This window comes from Columba livia, chromosome 3, assembly GCF_036013475.1.
Source record: "Columba livia isolate bColLiv1 breed racing homer chromosome 3, bColLiv1.pat.W.v2, whole genome shotgun sequence".
Lineage (NCBI taxonomy): Eukaryota > Metazoa > Chordata > Aves > Columbiformes > Columbidae > Columba > Columba livia.
In genome coordinates this window covers 108,365,258-108,380,008 of record NC_088604.1, presented here as the reverse complement: position 1 = coordinate 108,380,008, position 14,751 = coordinate 108,365,258, and the positions used below count along the sequence as shown (strand labels likewise).

Here is a 14,751-nt window from a genome sequence, read left to right as displayed (position 1 = left end):
GGGTGCTGGACTAGATGATTTTTGAAGGTCCCTTCCAACCCAAACTATTCTATGATTTTATAATTCTAACTCAAGTCTCACTCTTGTTGGGCAGCCAAGCACCCATAGAGCCTGGTCCTTGTGTACACCCTGCTCATCTGGCTCTACTCACATTTATTTCCTACATTGTATGCATGAAGCAAAGCAGAATAAGACACCTGTCTCACACTTGTTCTGCATGTAACACACCAATGCTATGCTCTATGCTGGTATTTGAGATATTCCTGAAGGAATGATAAATAAAGAGAGGACAGAAGAGTAACAGCCTAGTGGTGCAGACCTGGTGCAAAAATGAAGGCTTCCGTATCTCCTTCCCCAAGCAAAACACCCCAGGGTTGTAAGTCACTTTGCTAGAAAAATGTTTCTGTGATACTGTAAAATTGCTAGTGCCAGTTCATCAGGGCGAGGATGATTAGATTAAACAGCCACTGCTGGGGCAATAAAATCAGTGTTGCTTCATCAGGCTCTAGAAGAATTGCAGAGCCAGGAAAATGCTGTGGGACAAGAGCTTTACAGAATAAGTCATTCAGACATAGTGAGACTGGTAGCTGGAGGCAGACAGGGCAGTCAGGGAAACACCAAAAAGTAGCGTCAGTGGATGTAGATTGACCTCTACAGATCTTTCTTAACCCTATGCTTATCCCCCCCTGTAGAAATCAGATTTGAAACAAAAAATGGGGCCCATTAAACTCAGGGCATTGCCAGAGCCTGAAGAAAAATCCTATACCCTCTTCCCTCTGGGAGGAAAAGGAAGATAAGAGCTAGATTTCTGTATGGGAGACACAGGCATTTGACTGGCAGAATATCAACTCAACATGCCTCTGTGATCTTGCAAGCCACATACAGTGGGGAGAAGGGACATTATTTTGTTGCGGAGAGCACAATAGGAACTGGAAGGTGGGTGTGTAGTGTGGGGACACCAGGCACTGGGAGAGAACTGTATCAGCCATTGCATGCAGCAGACAGCATACTGAGCACAGCTGTCCTGCAGGACCTGACAGCAGGCTGGAAGTTTCCTGGGACCTAGGATGGGCAGGTCTCACCTCCAGGAGCTGAACTGTTTGATTATGCCATAATTGTCTCCCCAGAAAATTATCCAGTTGCAAGCACCATTTCAGAGATTTTCATTCTCCCTGAAGATTTTTAAGGAGTCTGAGCACTCAATCAAAACACATAAACCCCATTAAACCACTGTTTGAATTAGGCCAAACTGATATGAACAGTCAGTTCATTGTTCTTGTGCCTCAGTGAACTAAAGTCTCAGAGCTTAAGGACAGAAATACTTTACAACACAGATTTGGGTGGGTGGTTAATGAGGGAACTTTGCCCATTCAGGTCTTATACATATACATATACATACATATACAGGTCTTATACATATACACAGATACACATCTATAGGGATGCCATGTATAAAATTGGGAGTGCTAAAGGCATGCAGGGACTCACACCTCTCATGTAGTGCACCACTATTTTAAAATGCAGTCTTTGCTGGTGCAATGAAAATAACCAGAGTTCGTCTCTCTTCCAATAGTACATCACCAAATTCAAAGCACTAAATATTTAGATTCTTAGGTACTATAAGTAGGACCAGCTCCACCCGAATCCACAGTGTCACAGACACTGACATTTGCTGAGGAGCATCATTGCTCGACGTAGTTTCCAACTTTTACTAGAGAAAGAATATTCAGGAACATTTGATTTGATGGCCAGAGGATGGGTATTCAGACATGACCAAATACACACTCGCACACTTAAACACACACACAGTTCATTCACATTGAAAAGTCACTGAACATAAAAAGTATTTTCCTCCTGTTTAAATCTCTGTAATTCTTTTTCACTTTTTTTCCCAATGACACTGTACAAACAATAACCTGTAAAATGTCCAGTCTTCAAATTGAAGAAAAAAAATTTGGAAGTCACAGTATGTTATTTGCAATCTTAATAACCACATAGGAATGACTAAAAACTTTCCTGAACAAAAAGGTTTGTAACTGTCTGCAGATATTAATTTACACTTGAGAGAAAGACAAAAAACCTTATCCAACCATGTTGCACTTTTTCTCTAATACTATCCTTACAAGTGAAAGCATTTTAAATCCAGAAAGAAGCTTAAATGCGTTGTGGTGGGGCCTATATACACTAGTGCTGCATTACATCTGCATTTGTATAATGAAAAACCTTCCTATGCGTGTGAGATTTATTCTAGAGCATACAGCACCAGTCATGTGAGATGTCTGCTTGCCCACTTAATAAAAGGAAGCTTCATTTAATTCCTACAAATGCATTCATCCTACCTACACCTTGGCATGACCTGTAGTTACCAAACTGCCAATAAAATGTCACCTTAGTCAGTAAAATCAGAAGTGGCTTATTCTTTGGAGTGAGGTAATTTGAAACTAATATGGAAAGCATCTAAATGCAGCTACTTTTAAGATGATAGCTCATTAACTATAATTAAGAGCAAGTCATTTAAATACATGAATGTAGAAAAGTGCATTCTCTGCTCTGACTGCATTTCATAATACACAATAATCCCCCTGAAAGTACCAGTTAACTCATCTTCTCTGTTTTAAGAATATCAAAGCATCTTTTAATTGTTGTTAATGCCCTGTTTATGAGGGATTAATGTCTAATTATTAGTGATTTGAACATTTAATCTGCCTGGAAAGTTTAGATCTTTTTTGGGGGCTTCTTTCTTTCTCTCTTTCTTCCTTTCTCATTACACACTGCAGCCTCCCTCCAGTTATTTGGAATACACAGTTCAACAGATTGCTCTTCAGAGCAACTCCTGCCACTAGGTAGCTCCATGTTTTTATCGTGGGAGAAAACCCACCACCACTGCCAGTCCCTGCATAGACCCTTGCACCTCTCCTCCTGCAGTGTACTCTGGACCAGTGAGCACTTCCAGTCCTGTTCCAGCACTCATGTAGTGCCATTTCCGGAATGGTCTCAATGCATTTGTGAGCCTCTTCCAACCGAAGGGTTCTCCTTGATCCCTTGATGGATGCTTTAGTGATATCCGACCCAGAAGGAAGAGTCAGGCATGGGGGACTTGCCCAAGGTCACCCCTTTCTGCCACTGATTTACAGAGATCACCACTATCTTCTCACCTTAATCATCCCTGTCTCCAACTTAGCTGTCACTGTCTGCAAACTAAAGGAGGGGAGGGAAAAGAAATTCAATCCGGCGCCTCTTGAGCAGGGTCGTGAGAGGGCAGCTGTGGCTGCAAGGAGCCCAGCCTCCTTGATGCCCGCCCCCCGGGTCAGGGTCTGCCCCGGTGCCCTGAACGGAGCCGTGCATCACCGCACAGCCCCTCTCCGCTACCCGGCGCAGAGGCTGCCCTGGACTGGCAGGATGGCCGGGTGCTGTGAGGGAAAGATGCTCTGCCACAGTGAGCTGGAGGGACTTCTCCTGGGGAAGGGAAGGCAAAAGGAGGACCCCACGCACAGTGCTCCAAATCCAAACCTTGCTACAGCACTGGAAAAGCCTGATCCCTTCCCTGACCCCCGCCAGGCGCGCCGTGCAAGACCGGGCATGCTAATTTCGGCTCTCATCAGGGCGCCAGGGAAGCACCGCTGCGGGCGTCCCCCCGTTGCCTGGAGGGGGCAGGATCCCAACCGCGCCGGCCTGGGGGCAGCCCCGAGTCCCTGCGCTCCCCGGTGCTTCCCCCGGAGACATTCCGCCGCGGCGACTGCGGGAACCGCGGTACCCCCCACACCCGCTCCGTGCCCGGCGGCCCCGCTCCGGAGGATGGGGGCTGGAATTTGGTGCATCGCTCGCCGGAGGGGATGGGATGGGGGGGTCACTCACCTCCTTGCAAGGTGAACCGCAGCGCGATGCTCCCGCCGAGAGCTGCAGGAGGGGTGGTGGTGCTGCGGCTTAGCGACCGGGCGCAGCGCCCGGCAGCATCCCGGCGGCCGTGGCGACCACGGGGGGCTGCGTGGGACCGGGGCCGGCAGCCGGGCAGGGCGAGCGGCCGGCGGGACTGCGCCGTCTGCACCGCCTGGGTGCACTGTGCGCTCAACTCGCGGGAAGAGGAGGAAGAGGGAGGAGAGAGAGAGAGGGAGGCAGGCGGAGGGGGGCAGAAGAACCAGCCCTGCGTGGTAGCGCGGCCAACTTTCCTCCTGCAGCAGGAACGGCATCACATCCCCCGGTGCGTAATCCCCAGGAGAGGGCATGGCAAAACCCTCCCCTCTCTGACTCCCACCTCTTCCTTCTCCTCCCTGGACCTTCCTCCTAGCCAGGGGTCTCCGCTGCTCCCCACTAACCCGGAGCTCAGCCCCCCTCCCCGGGACACCAGGTCCTCTCGCCTTCCTCCCCCGGGTGCCAGGCTGCCTCCCGCACCTTGCCCTGCCGCAAAGGCACCCTGTACAGCTCCCCCAGCCGCACAGGGACCTGCAAGCACAGAGCTTGACACAGCAACTCTCCAAGGCACTGGGGAAGCTCCAGCAGGTCTGAAGAACTTTATTTTATTTGTGTTCTATTTTTCAGCATGGTGAAGAGCACACCCCCTGCATGCTGCAGCATTGAGGAGGTGTTCCCTGCTTTCCTAATAAATGTACATAATATGGGTAAGCAGGGTTCGTTCATTTCTCTTCCCATCCCTAGCATGCCTGCTAGCCCAGTCATTTGCCTAACAGCTTCTCTGTCACCACTTCTTTCTAGATGCTTCAGCATCTATGGCTCAAAACGCTGCTGGAAGATCACGTGCCCAGTTTAGATCACTTCTTTCCTTTGCCACTGCAGGGAGGGAGACACGAAGCCTTATGGCACCTGTGCATTTTTGTTGCCTCCACCTCTCTGCTTGGGTTCAGGCTGTTTTCTCTCCCTGCTTGCTTACTGCTTGTTGTTATTCATGCTCCCAAAATAGCCCGTGCCAAGTCTTTGATGAAAGAGAATGTTCAAGATTCAAAACACACATTAGCTAACTTGAGCCTGTCTTGGGGATCACAGAATTGTTTAGATTGGAAAACATGTTTAAGATCCTCAAGTCCAACTGTTAACCTAGCACTGCAAAGTCCACCACTAAACCGTATCCCTAAATGCCACATCTACACACGTCTTTTAAACACCTCCAGGGATGGTGACTCAACCACTTCACTGGACAGCCTGTTCCAAAGCCTGAGAACCCTTTCAGTTAATAAATCTTTCCTAATATCCAATTTAAATCTCCACTGGTACAACCTGAAGCCATTTCCTCTTGTCCTATCACTCATTCCTTGGGAAAAGAGACCATCATCCCTCCCACTACAACCTCCTTTCAGGTAATTGTAGAGAGGGATAAGGTCTCCCCTCAGCCTCCTTTTCTCAAGGCTAAACAGCCCCAGTTCCCTCAGCCGCTCCTCATAAGACTTGTGACCCAGATGCTTCACCAGCTTCGTTGCCCTTTTCTGAATTTACTCCATCATGACATCTTTCTTGACGTGAGGGGCCCAAAATGGAACACAGTATTCAAGGTGAGGCTTCACCACTGCCAAGTACAGGACAGTCCTGTTGGCGACTTTGTTTATGATACAAGCCAGGATGCTGTTGGCCTTTTTGGCCACCTGGGCACACTGCTGGCTCATATTCAGCTGTCTGTCAACCAACACCCCCAGGTCCTTTTCCTTCAGGCAGCTTTCCATCCACTCTTCTCTGAGCCTGTACTGTCACATGCAGTTGTTGTGACCCAAGTGCAGGACCTGACACTTGGCCTTGTTGAACTTCATTGGGCCTCAGCCCAATGATCCAGCTGGTCCAGATCTCTCTGTAGAGCCTTTCTACCCTCAAACAGATCAACACTCCCATGCAACTTCTTGTTGTGTGCAACTCACTGAGGGTACACTTGATCCCCACATCCAGATGATTGATAGTGATAACAAAGAGAAATGACTCCAACACTGAGCCTTGGGGAACACCACTTGTGACCGGTTTCCAACTGGATTGGGCTCCTTTCACTACAACTCTTTGAGCCTGGCCAGCCAGCCAGTTCTTTACCCAGAGAAGAGTACACACATCCAGATCATGAGCTGCCAACTTCTCCAGGAGAATGCTGTGGGATATGGTGTCAAAGGCTTTACTGAAGTCTAAGTACCAAATATCCACAGCCTTTCCCTCATTCACTAAGTGTGTTCACTTTTTCATAGAAGGAGATCATCAAGTTAGTCAAGTAGGATCTGCCTTTCATAAACTCATGATGACTGGGCCTGATTGGTTGATCTCAGGATGATCTGCTTTATAACCTTCCCTGGCACCGAGGTCAGAGTGACAGCCCTGTAATTCCCCAGATCCTTCTTGTGGTCTTTCTTGTAGATGGGCATCATATTTCCTAACTTCCAGTCAACTGGAATCTCCCCAGTTAGCCAGGACTGCTGATGAATAATTGAAAGTGGCTTGGTGATCACCTCTGGCTCTCTCAGCAGCCTTGGGTGGATCCCATTCGGCCCATAGACTTGTGTGTGTCTAAGTGGTGTAGCAGGTTGCTAATAATTTCCCCTTGGATTATGCGGGCTTCATTCTGCTCCCGATCCCTGTCTTCCAGCTCAGGGTGCTGCGTACATGGAGAACAACTGGTCTTACTATCAAAGAGTGAGGTGAAGAAGGCATTAAGTACCTCGACTGTTTCCTTTGTCACTATATTTATCCCTGCATTCAGTAAAGGATGGAGATTCTCCTTAGCCCTCCTTCTGTTGCTGATGTATTTACAAAAGCCTTTTTTTGTTTTCTTTTACAGCAGTAGCCATGTTCAGTTCTAGTTGGGCTTTGGCCTTTCTAATTTTCTCCATGCATAACTTCAAGGCAACCTTGTAGTCATCCTGGCTGGAGATTTTCAGGAGAAAATCCCTCCAGTCACATTTTCTCCTCTCTCACAACATTTTAATTCTGTTCCAAATTCTAACCTTGTTTTCAGTATGTCCTAGCATTACTCACAGAATATTTTTCTCTTCATCTAAATTTCTGGTCCCTTGTTCATTCCCAACTTGCTCCAGACTTCATGGAGAGTTTATGTCTTACAGAAAACCATATCTTCCTTCATGTAATAGGTACTAGGAGAGAACAAATATGTAATCAGCAGGGAAAATAGCCCCAAATTATGATCACCCTGATTCTCCAAAGTGCTTTTCACCTTTCCTTTCTTGGGAATGAAAGCCTGTAAACCACATTCTTTATGCCTTTACCGAGTAAGACTTTTAAGAAAAAGATTGCCTTTCTGTTCTGCCTGTACAGGAACAAAACTGTAGGGGATCTGGCTTGCAACAAAATGCCTTCTAGCTGCTACAGTGCAAATCCTTGTCATCAGCCGTTACTACTACTGACTGGAGATACCAGCTGTCTCTGTTGACTGTTGAATTCCTGGTTGTCCTGGTTTTGTTAAAAACAAGACCAGTTTCTCTTTTAGTGAATTTTCCTTCCAGCTAGGTTCTTCTTAGTAACTGCACTTTTCTGAATTTTTGCCTGCATGTTTTTTGGACACCATGCTCCAAAGACTCATAAGATGACCAACAGAATGCTGAAGAAGCTCGTATTTAGGTTTATTGCTATGACGGCCAAGAAGACTGATAAGATTCCATACATCCCATAATTGAGAGGGGTGTCTTTACAGGAGGGGCAGACAGGACAGGTGACTAAAATCGGCCAGCTGAGTATTCCATCCCGTAATCGTCACACACCCTATAAAAGAGGGAGATCATGAGAGTCTCGCTCTCTTTGACCATTTAGAGAGGACCTTGCCTGTCTGCCTGCGACCTTAGGCCTTGATCCAGACCCTGCATCCCTGAAGCCAGTATCCAGTTTTGCTGTGAAGTCCCACCCATGACTTCTGGGTGCTTGCCCTGCAGCTGCTGGAGCCACGCCAGCTCCCAGCTCCGCTGCTGCTGGAGCGACATCAACTCCATATCAGACATTCAAGATTGGGTTTTATATATTTTGTATAATTTTCTCTATTTATTAGTAGCAATAGTAAAGCCTTTAAAACCCTTCCAACTTAAAAGACTCTCTTTCTTATTCCTTACTTATCATCTTTCTTGTCAGGAGAGGGTATGTGAGGGATAAACAGAGAGCATATGCCATGGTTTATTGCCGCCTTGCTTTAAACTGTGACACTGGTGAAATACAATTTCTTAGTGACCACAAATATTTGTGAAATAGGAGGAAATGTGGCAAGGTTTCCAAAAGGATTTGTTAGATTTTTCCTTGGAAGGAAATAATGGCATTTATACAGAAAGAGCAGGCAAGGGATTTCTGGGTCACCAAGTCAAATTTTCCGGCATCTAGGCAACCATACCATGTGATCCTATTTGTTTCCTTCTGACACTTCCAAAATGCAGTGTTTTCCATGTTGTTATCAAGGTGATGTTCAGTGACATCAGGGAAGTAATCCTTCTAACACTATTCCTCCACCTGTCCCATTTTCCCTGCACCAAACTGAGCCCATTCTTCATTCAGTTTGGGAAACACATGGGCCTTTGTGTAGATGAGGAAATCAGGCCCAATTTGGTTTACTTGAGTTTTGCAGCAGAACCAAGAAAATCTAAGTGGTGGAGCAATCACAATCCAACAACTACAGTGGTTATAACTTGTGGTACAGACCAGGACGTACTCACTTTCTGTTGTCTTGCAGCCTCTTATCTTGCCAAAAAACACCCAGTAAGGAGTTTGCCAGTGCTCTGACTAGTGCTAATCATGCCACTTCCCTCTTTGCATGAAGCCTGCCATAAATCGGCCTATTCCTTATGCTGGTAAGCAAACAATTATGCTTGATCTGATTTTGATCTTTGTAGCTTTCACTGTGCACATGGTACCCTGCATTTTGACAGTGCATCTTGCATTACTCTTGCCACCTTTGGAGAAGGGTTTTCGAAGACCAACCTGTGAGGTGAAATGCAGCAGACTTGTTTGTGATTTGGATGTATCTCTTCAGGTCTAGCAGCATTGCTGAGAATCCCCTTCAACCCCAGGCAAACATGCACAGAGCATCCTTCATGCATTGTGCCAACACATTTCACAGCTTCTTGGCAAGAGCTGTGGGTGGGAAGAAGTTGGGAAGATTCATGCTATGCTTTTAGCAATGGTCACTAACCCTTTCTTTCTGTTTCTGGAGGCATTTTTCATCCCTCCAGGGCTGATGCAGATGTATGTCTGTAGGAAAGATTCTGTGTAGACAGAAACACAAAGCACTGCATTGACATAGAGGACCATGAAGAGAGATTTGAAGGAGCAAGGCAAGAGAGGAAGAAAAGTTCACCTCCCTTAGGTCTGATGACTGTTGGAGGTTTACTGCAGCTGCTTGCTATTCTAAGTTTATGCCAGCAACCTCCTAGGACAAACTACATAGCACCTAGGAACTTAATCTTGTTTTGAGAACAGGGATCTGTTCTCAAAGTGCTACCCAGGGCTTCTGGTGAGGGCTCAGCCGTGGTCTGAACTCCTGAGAAGCTACCATTCAAATACCTGAGCAAGAATAATCCTTGCAAAGAGGAAGAGTGGGAGGCAAGCCCACTTAGAGCAGAGGTAGAGATGGGAGCCTCCATGGGTCCTTTGGTCTCCTGCTGTCTATGAGGAGCTAGGGATTTGGGAGCCATCAAGGCAGGATGTAAAGAGAAAATGCCACCTGGAAGCAGAAATTACCAGAGATATACAAACAGCTTTTCTTGAAACACAGTGTTTTGTAGAAGGTAAGGAAGGGATGAGACTTTACAGGCATATATGGTTATAGCTCCAAGGAAGTAATTTCACCACTTCTTGTTCTGATCAGGGCTGTTACAAGGACTTACATTGACCAAGCATTTGAACACTGGCTTTAGCTGAAGCACCCTGAGTAACACCACCTGGCTGGAGAGACACACAGTCCTGATCAACTGCCTTCTCTTTGCTCCTCTGGATGCTCTGCACTGCTGTTAGCAGTCAGTCCATGGGTGCCCTGGGAGACATCATTGCCCTGAAAGCCTCTTGGCACAAAACCACCTGAGAGGCATTATAACACGGGAGCAGGAAAGGGCCTTTGTCTGGAAACCACATGTCAAATGCTGAAGGAAGTGAGGGCAACTTTTGTGGTGGCCATGAGGATCTGGGGAAGGTCATTAGCTCTGTTGGTACCTCTGCTGGTGTGCTAAAAAGCTCATGGGAGCTGGTGAGGGAAACGTTAGGCTGTGGTTTTCAGCTGTCCGAGCACACGTGAAGGTGTCCAGTATGGCGTATACTCTCACAGGCCCAGGACACCCCAAGTAGGAATGCAGAAAGACTGCAAGTACATCTCTGGTCTCCAGGAAGAGCAGCAGCACCACCTATCACCAAAGAAGGAAGAAGGATGAAGGACAAGAAAAATTTTGCTTCTTCTCACTGTTCCTAGTACAAAACTGGACCCCAGACCTTCTAGATGACCAAAGAGAAACTTCCTTCTTCCAGCAGAAGAACCTGGCTTAAATCTTTCCCTGCAGACTTTCTGCTGAAGACTCCTACTGGCTCTGTGGATAGCTTCTTACTTATCTATGATCTTCACTGTAAAGGAAACAAAATGCCAGTTAATGCCTCTACAGCAACCACTGGGTGGTAGACTGTCCCCTGAGGTCACTTCAACTCAACAGGAACAGAACCCGGTTAGCAGCAATGCGCGTGTGCTTAAGTGAGGTAGCCCAGCCAATAAGCTCAGTATTAACACTCCGGAGTGTGGTTGTGGAGTGATACCACTGTGGTGCAGAGCTAGCAGAGGGAGATGGAGGGTATGAAAAGGAGAAGATCTGGGAGAGAAGTCCTGAGGGCTGGTATGTACAGTGATAGTTAGACAAGAAGTCTACAAGACTGCAAGAATTGTTCATTGTTTCAAGGACACAACTAGGCTCTAGGGCACTGTGCTCCAAAGCATGTAGTACTTTTGGCTTGCAGGTCAGCATATAAGGGCTCAGTCTATTGAAAATCCTGGCACCATAGGGACTGGTGTGGTCTGAACCACATTTCATTTGATTATAATTCAGAGCGATGGTACAGAGCAATCGGGAAGTAGCCCAAAATCTGTCGTCTCTTCCTGCCAAAGGCAAGAGGAATCTTTCCATTTAATTGGATTGGACCCCAAAGGTATAGCCAGGAGTGCTTTTCATTTTATGAGAAAGAAAAAAGCTTTAGCTGAGATGACTGAGCTGTATGGGTGCTGAAGTCTGTATTGGTTTGTTTGCTGGTAGTTCTGAAACCAGAATAAAAATGAAAGCTTGGGTTAACCCAAGCTGAGCATTTTTTCTTATTCTATATTTATGGCAAATGGAAAAGTAAAATATATAATTTTTTGGCTGAGTGAACCATGTAGCTTAGAACAAAATCATATGTTTCATTGCTTTGAACTCTTCTTTACTCTTTTATAAACTGGATATGCACACTTAATTGCAACAGAGGAAGAATGTAAACACAGTCACTGCCACTCTTTGCCTAACCTGCATCAAGAAACTGTGGCTGATGGAGACCATCTGCTAGGTGGATGAAGTAACAGGGTGTAGGACTTTACATCTGGCACTAAATTATTTTTAAAGGAGCTGTTAGCAACAGTGGGGCAGGGCCATCTTTTTACACACACGGGTCTTCAGCCCAGACTCTGAAAGAGATTTTCTGTATCTTCTTTGCTCTAGACAAGTTACAGGAATTCAGCTGAAGTGGCAGTTTCTCATATGCCCAGGAGCTGAGAGAGTCAGAAGCTCAGGGGAAAAAAAAAAAAAAAAGTCATGGTGCTTTTATTTTGCCATCTGTACCTCATCTCACTGCATGCAGTTCTCGTGTTTGAAATTTTTGGGGTTCTTTCGGGAAGCCATAGATCAAGCACTGGCACCAACACTTCCCTGTTCATAAGGCAGCTCCATGACCACTGTGGATGGCTCCAGGGGAGAGGGGACTGTACCATCTCTGTGCTTTCTTACGTTGCTGTCCTTCCAAGACAGACAGGAAAGGCATAGGTTAGTGCTGATGGAGATGTGGCCATCTGTCAGACAGGAAACATGCCAAAGCTACCTTTTGTTTTTTTATAAGGGAAAGAACCAGTCATTGGTGACAATATTTAGGTGCTACAGACCGTGAACAGAGTCAGACAGATATCTAAGAAGATAAAGGCTCCCCTTGTATATTATTAGGCATCTCCTGAGTTGTTCAGCATCTCATATTAAATGTCATTTTATCCACCATGAAACTGCAACATAACCGCTTTATTTAAGTCAGACACTTCTTTGGAGCTGAGTGACATGAAAACTGACTTATTATTTGTCTTATGGTATTGCTCAGGCTCCTGGTATGTAAGGACATGTATAGAAACACAGTAAGACTCTTTCCTCAAAGATCTGGTACTTCAAGCAGCCAGAACAGGAAAATGGGGGGAGAAGGCAGGATACCCACCAGAACTCTTAGAGGTAGATTTATATGGGCATGTTGATGCCTACCTGGGAAGACTTCAAGTTAGATTAAATGAATTGCAGAAGGTCACATTGAGTTGGATCAGTCCCTTGAAGAAATATGTTAAGGCCTAAGCTCTGTGTCATCCAGGTAGGATCAGTGGACTCAGTGTGGGACATCAGGGAGAGCTGTACCTCTCTGGAGCAGTGGCTGGAGACAGGAGGATGCCCCAAGACTTAGGGAGCTCAGCTGAGCCCTGTAGGCATGCTTTCCACCTTGGCAATTGTAATTTAAGGAGAGTGCCAGACCCCTTTCTTGCTGCCTGCAGCCTACATAGTGCAGATCAAACCTCATAGCTTAGTACCCTCAGCAGCAGATGTGTCTAAAGGACAGGATAATTTACAAATTCTCCATGATCCTGCAGATTTAAACTATTTAGGGCCTGGACTGTAACATTAGGAAAGTGCTTTGGGGTTGGCAAGAAACAAATGAAAAAGCCTTTTCTTTTCTACACTAACAGGTCATGAAAATAAAGAGGAGTTCAGATTCCCATCTCTGGTCTCCTGCTGCAAGTCCTGTGGCAAGGATGCAGTCCCACTGCTCTGCAGGATGCCTGCCAAGAGCTTGCCGAGGATGATACATTCTAGGCATGCAGGTAGGTGACAGGACCTGGCCTCAGGTTTGTCTGCCTGGACAGACAAAGGGAAACTGCTGGACATGACAAGAGAAGATACTAGACTTGAGAAATAACTGAGTGAGAAGCTGGTGAAAGTTACAGATGGCTCCATGAGAAATGGTCAGGTTTCACAGATGGGGAGGAGAACAACATTGACATGAAAACTCATGGAAGGGCAAACTTGAGGAGACAGGCCAAAATGGAAATGGTTTAGTGGTAGCCTTGGCAGTGTTAGGTTAACAGTTGGACTCTACGATCTTAAAGATCCTTTCTAACAAAAACGGTTCTATGATTGTCCTGAGCTAGCCAATGCTTTCATGCTCGGGGCACCTGGAGATGGGTTTGGATGTGCACAGGGAAGTTGCTCAGGAAGTCTGGACCCTGAAAGATCCTTCTCAAGGGAAAAAAAAAGCATCATCTTGAAAAAAAAAGACAACTTTTTATCTCCTGTCCTTCCTGCCCATGGGAAGAGGTCTGGACCCCAAACTGCATGTCCTTTTCACTTTGCTCATCAGTGGCCCCAACATCAGATCTTTGTTCCCCCATCACAGTGCGGTGATCACCTATAGCTTATGGTTCTCTGCTGATCTCTTTCTATGTTCTTATGGGCAAACAGAGTTTTGAGATTCCTTCTCACAAAAGACATCTATAGTGAAAAAGGAAGGCATTTTCCATGTAAAGACAATATTAAAGGTAGTCAGGGACAGATCAGGCCTTTGGTGTTCAAGAAAAATATCTAACTGAAATTAACAAATAGTTGTGCTTCCGAATTAATTGCATGCTTCTGTCCTTAGCATCTGGGCATGGAATCAAAAGTGATGAGCCAACAAAGCAGCACTGAGCTACTCCTGTGAACAGTCACCATCAATAATGAGAAATACTAGGAGAAGTACTCTTTGAAATTCAAATCACAGGGAGCATCATTTAAAAGGCAACTCAGGAGAAACAGAAATACCACGTACCACACATTAATTGTCATGCATGCGACAAAATCCTCTGTATTGCTGTTACTTGGCAGCATTAAATTTATTCCCATATTATTAATGCCATACCTGGGATGAAGTAATTAAACTGGCAGCCCATTTCTTCTGGACTAGAGGCCAGGCTTTCAGCTGGTGTAAATCAGAATAGCTCCACTGCAGAGACTTGGATTTACAACTGGTTGGAGAGCTGAGCCATTGTTTCTAAAAAGGGAGAGCTGAAAATGAAGTCAGACCCATCGTCACTATATGTTGTTCCTTCTGTTCCAGAGTATGGAGCTAAAGCCCCTGCTGAACTGGAACTGCTCCCAAAGCACACTGCAAACAATCTGGAAACCCCTCCCAGCAGATTTAACAAATTAAATTTGGAAGGTTAAATATTTAATAACATGCTAGTGATTTCTTCCAAATGGGCACACTTAGTCTCTGCTATATTCTATTCCTTTTATAACCAAATTCATCAGAAATACTTACAAACCTGTTTTGACAGAAATGCTATATTATATGTGCAGGAAAAGAGCTGATGTGGAGTTCATCACCTTCCTCTTCCCTTTCAAGTCTTCCAGCCACAGCTGTCTTTTGCCACCTTCCAGCCTGGCTCCCAACATGCTTATATCTCTGCAACAGGAGGACAACTCCACCTGCATCCACAGCACCTTTCACATCATGACCCCAAATGGCAGGTCTAGCCTGCAGACAGGAGAAGTA

At 45.9% G+C, this 14,751-nt stretch overlaps 1 protein-coding gene and 1 long non-coding RNA gene across 4 annotated transcripts in view; one reads left to right on the top strand and one right to left on the bottom strand.

Moving 5' to 3' along the window:
* The window catches only part of SYNDIG1 (synapse differentiation inducing 1), a 79,510-nt gene extending 75,214 nt beyond the window's left edge, over positions 1-4,296 (bottom strand). The window contains exon 1 of one of the 3 annotated variants that reach the window (XM_021296332.2): positions 3,856-4,296. The gene's annotated coding sequence lies outside the window, so the exon portion shown is untranslated. The remainder of the gene's footprint in view (positions 1-3,855) is intronic. The other 2 variants (XM_065058915.1, XM_005508800.3) reach the window with 2 other exon arrangements.
* On the top strand, positions 4,068-13,141 carry LOC135579160 (uncharacterized). The gene is made up of 3 exons (XR_010471705.1): positions 4,068-4,198; positions 4,537-4,616; positions 12,908-13,141. It is a non-coding gene; the product is annotated as an uncharacterized LOC135579160 (long non-coding RNA).
* Positions 13,142-14,751: the final 1,610 nt, after the last annotated feature.